A 14,120-nucleotide genomic window follows, 5' to 3' on the forward strand; every position below is an offset into this window, starting at 1 on the left:
GGGTTAGGCTTCACTTGAATTAGGGTTGGACCGAGTTAGGATCTAAAGTTAGTGCCAAATTAAAAATAAAGTTGGGTTGGACCAAATTAGGCTCAACCTATATGAGGCTTGACAAGATTAATTAATAACATCAAATGCTAATGGATGTTTGGCACTCCTATTTTTGAGGTGTTTTAGAGGGCCAAATTTTTTTCTAAAACATCACTTATGTAATCATCTAAAACACAAGGCCAGTTAGGATGGTGTGTTTTAAAGAAGTTTGTCAAAATTTTTATTGTGATTTACTGTTGAATTTTTACAAGAACTTTCATAATTTTTGAGTATTGAGAAGATGGTTGTAGAACCCAACCCCCGACTACCATCACACCTACTCCATATTGCTAGCAATCTCCATCACAATATCACACCCATCCCCTCTCCTAGCCTGCCACCTACGCCTACAAACAACCTCACTACCACTCCTACCATCCAACTCTTTTTCCTTCTCCTCGCCTCCTCAACCCTTTCTCGCCTGCTATTCCTCCTCCTTATCCTCCTCGTCATCTTCTCCTCGCCTCCTCATTCCATTCTCGCCACTCTTTCTCCTTATCCTCCTCTTCTTCTCCCCCCACCTCTTTATCCTCTCTCCAACATCTTCTTCTTCTCCAACTATTGCTATTTCTCAACCAAATGAAGGAGGGAGGGAAAATGGTGGACAAGAGAGAGAATATGGAGCTAAGAGACTAAGAGAGGAAAGAAAGGAGGAATAGGTAGAAGAAATCAAGGATAAGGCAAGAAAAAGGAAGAGAGGGAAAGAAAAAAGGCACGTGACAGTGGTGGGGGAAGAAACGGTAGTGGGGGATGATGGTAGTAATAGGGAAGGTAGTAATGAAGGGGTGGCAATGGTGATAGTTGGGATATGTGTTTTTCTGCTATAATTTTTTAAAAATTTGTGGGTTTTTTAAAGGATAATTGTAGATGGATCATGGATCTATATGGACTAGATTTTTTAAGGATTTTTTTTAAAAAAAAAACTATACTATAACATTGTATTTCTAAAAATTTCTACTTTAGATGAGTCCACATAGGTTAGGTGTTTTGAGAATGCATTTTAGAGTGCTTTCAAAATTAAAATTTTATTAGAGTATTTTTAAAAATTTATTAAATATTCACTGCCATTCTAAGCTACCTCCCACCACTGTCCCTTCCCTACTCCCTCCTCTATTGCCATCAACATTCCTCCCCCTTCTCTATTCTCCCTCTTCCTCTTCCTCTTCCTCCCCCTCGCTCCTTCTCCATCTTTCTCCTTCTTTCCTCTCCTCTCCCTTCTCCTCCCCTCTTTTGGGAAGAGTGGAGGAAAGGAAGAGAAAAAGGGAGAAGAGATGAGGGGGAATAGTGGTGGCAATAGAAAAGGGAGGGTGGTGTGTGATGTATGAAAGAAGAAAAAGGTGGTTTGATTTATTTTATTTTTTAAATTCTTTAATATTTTGTTGGGTATATTTGAAATTGTTGTATAAGGAGTATGTTATTATAATATTGTATTTGAAAATTTTGATTAAAAATAAGGCAATTTAAACAGAAAAATTTGATTATTATAATATTGTATTTGAAAAAATAAGGCTTAGAAAAAAATTTGTCTTTCTAAACTAGGCCTAAGTACCCGACAAGTTTTAGAAAAACATCAAAAAAAAAACATTAAAAAGACCACCACCAATACCAACACTTCACCACCACTGCCACTCTCTATCACCACCGCCTTCCTCCCTTTTACTCCTCTATTGACCTTCTCTCTGCCTCCTCCTTCTTCCCTTTCTCCTCCTCTCCCTTTCTCCTCCCTCCTTCTTCCCTTCTTCCTGTGACCTCCATTCCCCATATAAAATTCAAGCTAGCCGGATCTTGACTTGATGTGTACCTGAATAAATGACCTCAGATAAGGCCTCATATACATGTGAGATTTAAAGGTTCGACTTTGGACTAGCATGTACGACCTTTTTTTTTGTATGGGCTTGGGCCCTTATAAACCCAAAATAAATGAGTCAAGTGATAGGTTGAACTCGTTTGTGACGAGTAGAGTGGGCTTTGGTGTAGTAGAAATACAATGTAATAAAGAACGGAAATTATGTGGAAATAAGAATAAATGATATACATCTTTGATCTATTAAAATTTATATTTAGAAAACAATCCTGATCTTATAAACGTTTCTCGATTTCGTAAAATACAAAAACTTTAATAAAAGCATAAAAAACACGAAACCTAAACGTAATTTTATGGCCCTTTAGTTCCAATATTTTACTCCATTAGATATATTTGACATGGAATATACAGTAGAAGTTGCAATGCACATAATTATAGATGTGCAATAAAAGAAGCTTCATTACTGGACAAGTTGGCATGATTACCTAAAAATGACTCTCGTATCATCATAGTCACCATAATTTTGAGAGTTACATGCATGCACAAAATCGTACTTTTACCTTCAAATACTTGAGATATTAACAAAATCAAAATTTTCACTTCTAATGCCTTGAGATATTAAAAAATAAAATATTATTAAAATTTTAAGGACAATGAGAGATACAAGCAGAAATTTACCAATTAAAGCATATTTTGGGGCATTCACCATATATTGTTTTGATGCAAGCATCATTTCTAACGGCAATTAATGTACAAGAGACATTTGTTTATTTGATAAAAGTTTTGATATTTAAGGTGTTGACTGTAATTTGGTCAAAAGTTATAGGGTTTGTTTGATAATTTAATCAAATCTCAAGGAAGGTAAATGTAGTTAACATTTAAATTCAAATGATAACAGAAATAATGAACAAGTATAGGTGACATAACGTGTATCTAAAGCTTCATACTTAGGTGTAATAACAAATAGGGTTACAAATTAAATTAGCAATTGCAAAACAATAAAACAAAAATTGAAATATAAAAAAAATGATAGAAAAGTATTAAAAATTATACCTTTGTTCACTCCATTTTCAAAGGGTGGTGGTCTTTGGCAAGAGTATCAAATAGTGAGACTTTTGAAAGAATGTTGTTAGTGAATGTAATCTTTAAAAAGTTATTCAGTGAATGCAACTTTTTGAGGAATAAATGCTTAAAAAAATTAAAACACGCATTCTATGATGCAACTTTTAAGGAAACATTGCATTAAGCAAATACGTGTTTCATCCTTTAGGAAGAGGTATGAAAACTATTGCCTTTTGAGAATTTATTTTAAAAGGAGGCAAAAAGCCTATTTGATCCTCAAACTTTAACAATATTATAATTTTAGCCCTCTAATTATAATTTGTATATTTTTAGACCTTGAACTATTAAAAATATATATTTATATCTCTTTTATCAATTTGAACCGTGTAACCTAATGGAACTAGCTCAAAATGATGTCATTTTGATATTCTTTTCCTCCGATTGAGTCCTAATTGATACAACTATTTACCACCGACAACAGCTATTGACCATTGTTTATTGAGAGTTGACCATTACTTTATCATAGTTAAAATTTGATCAAATTGTATCCAACACTTCGGTTTTGACATAGATTCCAAATTTAAATGAATTTCAGTAAATAAGAGTATATCTTGACTCAAAGACGAAAGTTCTATTATCATATTACACATCGTTTACCAATTCTTTTGAATTTTATACTAAAATGTTACTTGGAGCATGAAGAGTTCAAATCAACAAAGAATTTATGAAATACTCCGAACTTTTTCAATTCAAATTTGCACCATCTAAGCTTTTTTCAGTTAATTCAAGACCCAGTAGATGTCAAATTTTTCAATACTTTATACGGATGAACTACTCATATTATGAAGATTCTAGATATATGACATACCTATTCTAATTTATGTTGAATTAAATGCCCTAATTTGTAGTTGCTCTATTTTCTATTCTAACAGAGAAACTTTCTATTTTGCTTTGTATGTCGCAGGTGATGCTCTTTCCATCAATTTTAACACCTCAAACTGAAAAAGGGCTATTAGTATTAGAGGTAGGGGTGGGCACGGGTTGGGTACTCGCCCCTAATATGATTTGGCTGACTCGATCCTAATATATCGGATCAGCCATTTTGCGACCCTAACCCGCTCCTAATGTCTTCGGGTATCCGCTATTCGGGTACCCAAAAAAAGGGACGGGTCATAGGGTACCCGCCCCTAAAAAAAACTATTTTTCAACAAAAAAATTATTTTCCACTTAATATCAAAATGTTTTTCAATAAAAAAACATGCTTTTTCAATTAATATTGGTAGAGATATTGTAATTAAAGTCCATACATCACTATTCTCACACATTTCTGACGGGTATTTTACATACGTGCAAGCTAAAAAATACCGAATTACACCCGTTCACTGCAAGTATACAGATCAACTAGTAGTTTAGGGTATATATCGGGTCGATCCCACAAGGAAGAGTGAACAATTACCGGTATTACTAAAGCTTCTCTATTATTTAGACTATCAATAAATTATAACAAATTTAACCTACTGAAATTATACAAAATAACAAATAAAAGCTCCTTAGGTTGTGGTATCCCTAACTATTCATGCAAGTGCTATATTTGGATCATTGAGTACTACATCTAAGCTAGTTATGGTGTAATTTTCTTATGCATTTGAATCCTACTTTCGTAGTGAATCAATTATACTAATAACCAATCCATACCTATTCTCATGGTTATGAAATTAGTTACAAGTTCATTTCTTCAATGAAATTACATGAAATTAATCACCAAAACCCCATAGGTGCACCTCTACTCTCGTGAGTGTACTCCCCATGTTTAGCACTTATTGAACTAATGTTAAATCTCAATTTTCATTGCAGAAATAACACCTTAGATAATCACAATTAATGGTACCAGATTAATCATGATTTAAAGAGCCAAAGTGCTAAATAACTTGTTCAATTACTAGCAATCAAATAGCCAAATAATAAACACTAATAATCATAGGAAGTTCAACCAAACCCAAGGCATAAACTTTAGAAACAAATAATAAACATAAATTCCAGAACTTGCATTATAACCATAGTTAAGAATCCAATACAAAAGATAAAGAATTGGAGTAGAGATAACCCATGTCACTTGAGCTTCAACTCCTCCTTCTTCATCTCCATCTTCATCCTAATCTAGCTATTATACAAGAATGGATTAACTACACTTACTACACTATCCTACACTAAGGAAATGAAAGAACTACATTTCTGCACTTCAAGTTCTCTCCCGTATGATGAATGAATGAATGAATCCTCTGTCTCTGCATATAAACTCATGAAAAGTTCCTCTTCTCCCAGTCCAAATTTGCTGCTATGATTCTTCAAATCTCATTTTGTTAAGATAGTCAAAAACCATTGTTTTTGACTTGAAAATAAGCCATATTGTCTGCCATTTTGTCTTCTGAAGCATGTGCACCGAATTCCCTTGCATCTTATAGCTGGAAAGTGGTATGAACACAAGGGAAATGGCTGAGTCAAATTGCAGAATTTCGGCCAGAAAACGCGCCTACACAAAACGCGGTTACAAGTCACGTTTTGTGTACTCGCGTATTCACTTTGGCCTTACTTAATCTGCGATTTTGTCTATCATAAAGGCCGAACTGGCTTTTGTGTAAAACACCAAAGTTGTAGCCCTTTGAGTTAGCTTTTCAATGCTTCAAGCATCATCCAAATTGGAGCTTTGTAGCCTGAGATATGACCGAAATACTATAGACTGGTCGGAGCTCTGTTTTCCACTTTGGACAGCTGAGTTGAATTTCGGTATTTCAACTTTTGGACTATGAAACCGGCTGAATTGGACTTTGATGTCTTCATACCAAATGTAGATATATCTCTTAGCTTCAAAATGGTACCAAGATCACCTTGATCCGATCTGTGTAGCTCCAGATATAGTCAAAATACCAAAACGTGTCAGAGTTGTTAAACCTGACTTTTCTTGCATTTTTCCTTTTACACTTCATATTTTATTTTCACCACTTTAATCCATCTTCAATCATCCAAATATCTTCCCAATGCACTTCATTTGATGATTGAATCATTAAACCTACAAAATATGAAGTTTTTTTACCATAAAAATCCATAAAATGCAATGTTTAGCCATTTTAACATAAAATGTAGTTTTTTTTACCAAAACCTTAGTTATTTTAGTTATAAAACTAAATAATCAAACCAAAATTAACTAATAAAACACACTAAAAATACGTAAAATAAACTCTTATCAAATACCCCCACACTTGAATCATTGCTTGTCCTCAAGCAATAAGAAATACAAACCAACCATGATCCAAAAGTTGAAAATAAACATATGTAGCATTTCAACTTCATTTCCTCAAAACAAAGTAAATAACCATTATGCAATTATTCAATTAAATTCAAGTACTCATAATATCAAGTAAAGGAGAGCCAATTATACCGTAATTATAACAGGTTCAAATCCATTTTTCATCCTTACCCAATCTTACAAGTAAGTAACTCATATGGTCAATAATATGCTTTCTAAACCCATGATCATCTTCTTATTTAACTTAAAGAAGGATTTATTTATATAATATAGCTAATATTACTTAAGTTGTGAAAGTATATTTTTACGCGAGGATCAACATTTTTAGATGAAGATCACCGGTTACTCAACACTTCACATACTCAAGTTGCTTTGCATACTCTTAATTCAAGTACCGTTTTACGCGAAAGTCGACATTTGTAGATGAAGACTCCCGGTTACTAAGTACAAGAATCATTGGAGTAGAATAAATAAATTTTTTTTTCTTCTTTTTTTTCACTTTTTTTTTTCTTTTTTTCTTTTTACAGCAAAGATAATAATAAATTCCTCAAAAGAATAATCATGAGAAGAGTATTGCACTTATTGACCATATTTATCACTTAACTTATAAAATCAAATAAAGCGAAGAAATTTCATCAAATATGCAAAAAAAATATAGGCATAATTTTCTCCACTTTAAAAGATATACTTTCCTACAAATGCAAAAATTATAATCACATAATAGTCATTTCCAAGTTAAATGAGAAAAGAAGTGCTTAAACCACATATATTTATCTCAAATGTAGAAGGAATTTGAACTACTAATGGTATGGAACTTTGTTACCCCTTTGGATGAAATTTAAATTTTTAAAATTTTTGGGGCAAATTTGCAATTTTGGACAAGATGTTAGAAAAATTTTGAATTTTAACACAAGTCCAATATTTGCAACTAATAATTCAATCACATACAATGTATATAATCTCAATTTGCAACTAATAATTCAATCACATACAATGTATATAATCTCAATTCTCCCCCCACACTTAACATGCACATTGTCCTCAATGTGTAAAAAGAAAAATCAAGATAAAGAAAAGTAATACTCCCCTATTGTTGCGATTGAATATGAAGCTTCAAAATCCATTGTCCGTGTATCTCCAACGCTTCATGAGTTTCATTGGATAACCATTAGTGATGTAATCCTAAAAATGAAAAATAAGAAACAAAAGTGATAACAAAGGTTTAATAAACAAAATGATGATCCGTAACTTCAATCCTTTGTTTTCGTGACTCAAGGTACAAGAAAATATATGAGGAAAAGAAGAAAAAAGAGAATCAAGGAATCTGCAATTTTTTTTTTTTTCCGAAAACGCGACTCATTAAAACGCGCCACCAAGCTGCGTTTTGTGAAGTCGCGTTTCTTCACATATCTTGCAGGATCGAAAACGCGACTGTGTTATAAAACGCGACTTTGAGTCGCGTATTTTAAGGCGCGTTTTCAATTTTTGATCAGGTTGGAAAACGCGACTTGGTAGAAAACGCGACTTCCTGTCGCGTTTTGAAGGCGCGTTTTCTTCAGTATAGGCGCAGAATTGAAAACGCGATTATGGAAAACGCGATTCTAAGGCGCGTTTTCAGCCCAAGTGCGTTTTCTTCTGCGAAATTTTTGCAGAAAGCCAATTTTGAAAAATTACCATTTGTACCCCAATCATTCAAAATGCATCATAGATCATTTGTTTGCTAAAATTCTCAATGCATGCACATGTAAAATGATCAAAATATGCATTTTAACCCCTTCTAACAAATCAAAAACAACAATTCCTAAAATTGAGGGTTTGAGTTCCTTGATCAAATTTCGCCTTTTTCATCTCATTTGGTCACTTTTGCTTCCATTTCCAATACCTACAAATGAAAAATAACAAAATAACTCAAACATATACTTTAAACATAAAATCACCCCAAAATAACATAAACTTAAACAAACATTGGGTTGCCTCCCAATAAGCGCTTCTTTAAAGTCAATAGCTTGACTATTTCACCTCATTTTTCAAGGAGGCTTAGTTAACGAATAATCCACCATTTTTGGTCGTGGTGGATCATTAAATGGTGACTTTATAGCAAAAGTCACATGATCTATTGATAGGAGAAATGAAAGTGACTTACATATTCCAAGTGTTTCATAAATATTACCTTGAATATGCACCACTTGAGAACTTACCAAAGGAAATGTCATGAGAGGATCTTGGGCAGCAATACCCTTAGAACCTATACTTTCAATGCACTCCTCAAGAGGGGTGAAAAATGAGTCATTAAAACTCACCTCTTGAGGCTCAAAGTTAGTTCCAAAGATATTATCATGTGAAATGGATATTTGCTCATTAAAACACAATTGAAATTCATCATTTTCATCCAAATGCAATCCATTTTCACATACAACATTCCCACCATTCATGCTAGGATCATTTTGCAAATTATTAGAGAAAATAACTTCACACAATACATGTAATTGATCTTGTATTCTACCAAAGTGAGAAGCCAATTCATCTATCCTTTCCTCAATCCTATCAAAACGGTCGGAAGTCACATTAGCTAATTTTTCTATAACTAACTCCCAAGATGGTTTTGATTCATATTGGACACATTCAGGTTGGTAATCGTAAAAATATGAAGAATTATTATAAGTACATTGATTATCCCAACCATAAGCAGGAGAATTGTTCCAATTAGCACTATATTGATCAAAACAAGGATTATAATGCTTTGATTCATCATAATATTCAACATTTTGTGCTTGCATACATGTATTAGTAGCATGATAACCTCCACACAAGTCACAAATCACATGATAAGAATTAAAAGCATTAACATTCCTCCTCTGCTCAATTTCATGCATCATGGTGTCCATTTGAACTTGTAACTTAATTACATCAAATTTTGCCTTTAAGCACCTTAAACCATCTTCAAAAGACATACATTCAGTAAATTCTTGGTTACCTCTGTTGAAGGAGCTTTGCACTTGGTAACCATCCATTACCAATCTTCCACTTCTCAAGCATTGTCCTCCAAATTGTCCTACCCTTCTCATCACCTAAAATTGCTTTTAAACAACTTAAGAGCAAAATTAGTAAGAAGAATAGGTGATAAAATGTATACACACAAAAAATACTAAAATGACAGAAAATAACATTCACACAATAACTAATAAAATGTCTAAACTAATAAAGTTACTCTTCACACCGATATTGCCAAATCTTCCCCGGCAACGGCGCCAAAAACTTGACGGGTATTTTACATACGTGCAAGCTAAAAAATACCGAATTACACCCGTTCACTGCAAGTATACAGATCAACTAGTAGTTTAGGGTATATATCGGGTCGATCCCACAAGGAAGAGTGAACAATTACCGGTATTACTAAAGCTTCTCTATTATTTAGACTATCAATAAATTATAACAAATTTAACCTACTGAAATTATACAAAATAACAAATAAAAGCTCCTTAGGTTGTGGTATCCCTAACTATTCATGCAAGTGCTATATTTGGATCATTGAGTACTACATCTAAGCTAGTTATGGTGTAATTTTCTTATGCATTTGAATCCTACTTTCGTAGTGAATCAATTATACTAATAACCAATCCATACCTATTCTCATGGTTATGAAATTAGTTACAAGTTCATTTCTTCAATGAAATTACATGAAATTAATCACCAAAACCCCATAGGTGCACCTCTACTCTCGTGAGTGTACTCCCCATGTTTAGCACTTATTGAACTAATGTTAAATCTCAATTTTCATTGCAGAAATAACACCTTAGATAATCACAATTAATGGTACCAGATTAATCATGATTTAAAGAGCCAAAGTGCTAAATAACTTGTTCAATTACTAGCAATCAAATAGCCAAATAATAAACACTAATAATCATAGGAAGTTCAACCAAACCCAAGGCATAAACTTTAGAAACAAATAATAAACATAAATTCCAGAACTTGCATTATAACCATAGTTAAGAATCCAATACAAAAGATAAAGAATTGGAGTAGAGATAACCCATGTCACTTGAGCTTCAACTCCTCCTTCTTCATCTCCATCTTCATCCTAATCTAGCTATTATACAAGAATGGATTAACTACACTTACTACACTATCCTACACTAAGGAAATGAAAGAACTACATTTCTGCACTTCAAGTTCTCTCCCGTATGATGAATGAATGAATGAATCCTCTGTCTCTGCATATAAACTCATGAAAAGTTCCTCTTCTCCCAGTCCAAATTTGCTGCTATGATTCTTCAAATCTCATTTTGTTAAGATAGTCAAAAACCATTGTTTTTGACTTGAAAATAAGCCATATTGTCTGCCATTTTGTCTTCTGAAGCATGTGCACCGAATTCCCTTGCATCTTATAGCTGGAAAGTGGTATGAACACAAGGGAAATGGCTGAGTCAAATTGCAGAATTTCGGCCAGAAAACGCGCCTACACAAAACGCGGTTACAAGTCACGTTTTGTGTACTCGCGTATTCACTTTGGCCTTACTTAATCTGCGATTTTGTCTATCATAAAGGCCGAACTGGCTTTTGTGTAAAACACCAAAGTTGTAGCCCTTTAAGTTAACTTTTCAATGCTTCAAGAATCATCCAAATTGGAGCTTTGTAGCCTGAGATATGACCGAAATACTATAGACTGGTCGGAGCTCTGTTTTCCACTTTGGACAGCTGAGTTGAATTTCGGTATTTCAACTTTTGGACTATGAAACCGGCTGAATTGGACTTTGATGTCTCATACCAAATGTAGATATATCTCTTAGCTTCAAAATGGTACCAAGATCACCTTGATCCGATCTGTGTAGCTCCAGATATAGTCAAAATACCAAAACGTGTCAGAGTTGTTAAACCTGACTTTTCTTGCATTTTTCCTTTTACACTTCATATTTTATTTTCACCACTTTAATCCATCTTCAATCATCCAAATATCTTCCCAATGCACTTCATTTGATGATTGAATCATTAAACCTACAAAATATGAAGTTTTTTTACCATAAAATGCAATGTTTAGCCATTTTAACATAAAATGTAGTTTTTTTACCAAAACCTTAGTTATTTTAGTTATAAAACTAAATAATCAAACAAAATTAACTAATAAAACACACTAAAAATACGTAAAATAAACTCTTATCAATTTCATCCAACAATCAAATCAATCTCATAAATTTAGTACATATTAGAATTATAATATCTAATGGACAAAACAAAGTTCACACATTTTATCCTTCTACAACACAACAAACACAAGAATAATAAATATTTGGCAACTTCCCTAACTTCCTTAAGGATGTTATGGTACAAGATTGCATCCCAAATAAGTCAATTGTGAAATCAAGTTCGAAAAAGAATTGAATAGAACTAATTATTTTTGGAAAAAAATATAACCAAAATAACCTTAAAAAATCTTCCCCAACTTCTTTACATCTTTGGAACAGACCTTATGGTATTAAAGGTGATGAAAAAGAAAAATAAATTTCTTACACTAAATAAAAGAGACAAATTTAAGAGACATAATTGCAATAAAATAAATCAAATAAATAAATAAATGAAAGACACAAATGTTTTAATTATCTAGCTAACAAAAAATTGAAACTCCAAACACAAATCTTTGATTGAATTGATGCAAAATTTGCAGGAAAGATCGATGGAAGTAGAATAAAAATAAAAAGGATGAAAGGGATGAACAATTTTTATAACAGAGTTTCACAATTTTTTTTTCATTTTGTTCATTTGGTTCATGTTTCATCGAGAATATTCGCTTTTCTCAAACAAGATGAGGGGAGGTGGATCATATAGGATTAGAATATGAGACTGTGAGCCACTTCACTGGCACTTAGAATTAAAAATTACAAAGTTATAAAATGATCCCTAATTTTTTAATATTTATAAAATATACCCTACGGGTTGGGTACCCGCGGGTTTTTATTTTTCCGATCCGTATCCGTACCCGATTTTTCCGAGTACCCAACCCTCATCTGCCTAGCTAAGAAAAATCGAATCGGATATCCTATTTTTTGGATCGGAATGGATCGGGTTCATCGAGTTTTCAGATCGGCAGGTTCTTTTGCCCACCCCTAATTAGAGGTGGCAATTTCTGATACGATCTAAAAACATGACACGAATCTAACACGAAATTAATAGGTTTGGGTTGAGATTTCCCTGTTCGGGTCAGAATCGAGTCGCACCCGAAAAGAAAACGGTTTGACTTTGAGTCAACCCGTGGGTGACCCGATATGACCCAATAACCCGTTTATGAATTAAAAATAATTTAATAAAATAAAAATTATTTTATCTTACTAAACTAAATTATTCTTTTTTTCCAAGGCATTAATCACTTAATCCTAAATGAATTTATTTAACTTGTGTGAAGTTGAAATTATTATATTTGGACAAATAATGTATTATATTATTTTTTACTTTTATACTGTTTTAATTTATTTTATATTTGGTTTGAGATAAAACACTTTTACGGTGTTTTAATTTATTTTAGATTTGGTTTGGGATTATTTATTTAAAATTTTATTACTTGATTTAGTCTTGTGCGTGAAATTGGTTTTATTAGAAATTACAGTGATAAATTAATAAATTAAAATTAAGTTTCGGGTCATTTCGGATCAACCCGCCAACCTAAAATTTTCGAGTTCAGGTTAGGTATCCTAACTCGTTTCGAGTTGGCAGGTCCGGTTCGGATCAGCAGGTTTTCTGTTATACCCTAGTCTCAAACCGATTTGGACCCGATTGCCACCCCTAATTAGTATGCATTTTAATAAAGGGACCAAAAGTATAGAACCCAATATTAAAATATTAAAAGTGTAAAATCATTAAAGTTTGATTGGCCACATAAGCTTTTCTGCCTTTTAAAAACCCACATCTTTGAGAATTAACTCCTCCACACGCATTAAGACCTTTTTCCTGGTTCCTAGGGTAAGCTGGCAAGTTCATTGTCAACTTCTACAGGCATTGCTCTTACGGTTAGATTTGTCCTTGGACGGGGAAGACTACAATTTTGTGTGGGTGGGCTTGAGATTTTCAAGACTATTGACGTTTTTTGAAGACAGACTCCGACTTCCTTTGATTTTATCTAATCAAATATCTTCAATTTCGTGCAATTACTATATATAAGCTAAAAACCACATGTCATATCTGCTGCTCACAAAGTTACCTCGTCCTGTGCCGATCAAGGTTACATCATTTTATGTGAATTTAGAAGAAAACAATTACAAAATCACAAAGTTCATCGTTTTATGTTCTGTAGATTAATTTTTTCAAAGATATCTGGCAATTTTTCTATGTTTTGCGTCATATTCGATAATCCGAATAGTCAAAACAAAAGATTCAAAAACTCCTGTTTGTTAATACACAGAGTGCGCACCTAACCAAGTAGTGCTATGCGTCTAAAGTCTAGACGAGTCATAAGTAGAGTTTTTAAACCTAGGCTGGATAGGCTGATGGTTATTTTCATTTTTCAACAATTCTACTAGGAGGAGAGCTTCTAGTTCGATAGCATAGGATGCATTTTTCCTTCACCTACTTAAAAGTGTACTTGCTTTATTTATTTATTTTAGTAGGCAGTGTTGGTTAAAGAAGCTATGAGGAAAAAAGGCATTTGAATGTAAAACCTCTAATGTTCTTTTTCCTTCACTTTCTCGGCAGTTAAGAGTATACTTCCATATCTATATATTTTGGTCCTCTAAAGCGTCTATTACAGCTCTTACTTTTCTTTCTTTTCCCCTGATGTTAATTAGTTATTCTAAGCTTTCCGATAGTTGCCCATATGCTCCATAATTTTTCAAAGTGCAACAGTCTCTCCTAAGATTTGTGATAGTTTTTAGA

The sequence above is a fragment of the Coffea arabica genome, chromosome 2c (assembly GCF_036785885.1).
Source record: "Coffea arabica cultivar ET-39 chromosome 2c, Coffea Arabica ET-39 HiFi, whole genome shotgun sequence".
In the NCBI taxonomy this organism is placed as follows: domain Eukaryota; kingdom Viridiplantae; phylum Streptophyta; class Magnoliopsida; order Gentianales; family Rubiaceae; genus Coffea; species Coffea arabica.